The following is a 908-nucleotide window of genomic DNA, read 5'->3' on the forward strand; positions in this document are numbered from 1 at the left end:
ACACACACACACACACACACACACACACACACACACACACACACACACACACACACACACACACACACACACACACACACACACACACACACACACACACACACACACACACACACACACACACACACACACACACACACACACACACACAGAGGAAGGACGCTCCCATCTCATTACATTCAGTTCACTGCCGCTCCGAGCGCTCCCGTCCACAGGGTGACTCCAGGGAGAGAACAAGGTGAGAGGGGGGGGGGGGGGGGGGGGGCACAATACGATTAATCAAACACACCTCTCCTTGAAGAGCAACTTCCCCTGGGTCACACATTCACTTTTCCGATGTCGCCCCGCTGATGTCATCGCGGTGGGAGAATGTGGGGTCCGTTTGTGTCCTGTTAACACCGTTCGATATGACCTCTGACCCCCCCTCCCCCCCACCCCCCCTCCCCCCAACCATTTCACACGTGCACATTTTCGACAACCGATGAAAGCTAGCCTCTCTTCCTGCGTGAGCGTGGTTATTCAACGTCCGGCAATAAGAGGTGATGATGAGATTTGGTGTGCGAAGATCTTGGGATAGAAGCTACATGACCAAAGACCATTGTGAATCCTTGAGACTAGGAATCATAGGAGTCTTGTTTTAAGGTAGAGGTTGAGTTATTTCAGGCCATGTATCACATTCACCCTCCCAAGTTATTTGGGTTGACTAACTTAAGGAGCACGTCACCAAAAACACAGGCCATGTATCACATTCACCCTCCCAAGTTATTTGGGTTGACTAAACTTAAAGGAGCACGTCACCAAAAAACAATGCTGATTTATTTTGCACATTAGCACATCCAAACGCTCTCAACAGCTTTGCACACATCCATTCAATTTGATGGTTATTGAGAGTAAATTAGTGCCACCAA

The sequence above is a fragment of the Notolepis coatsorum genome (assembly GCF_963971535.1).
Source record: "Notolepis coatsorum genome assembly, chromosome: 1".
NCBI classification, from domain to species: Eukaryota; Metazoa; Chordata; class Actinopteri; order Aulopiformes; family Paralepididae; genus Notolepis; species Notolepis coatsorum.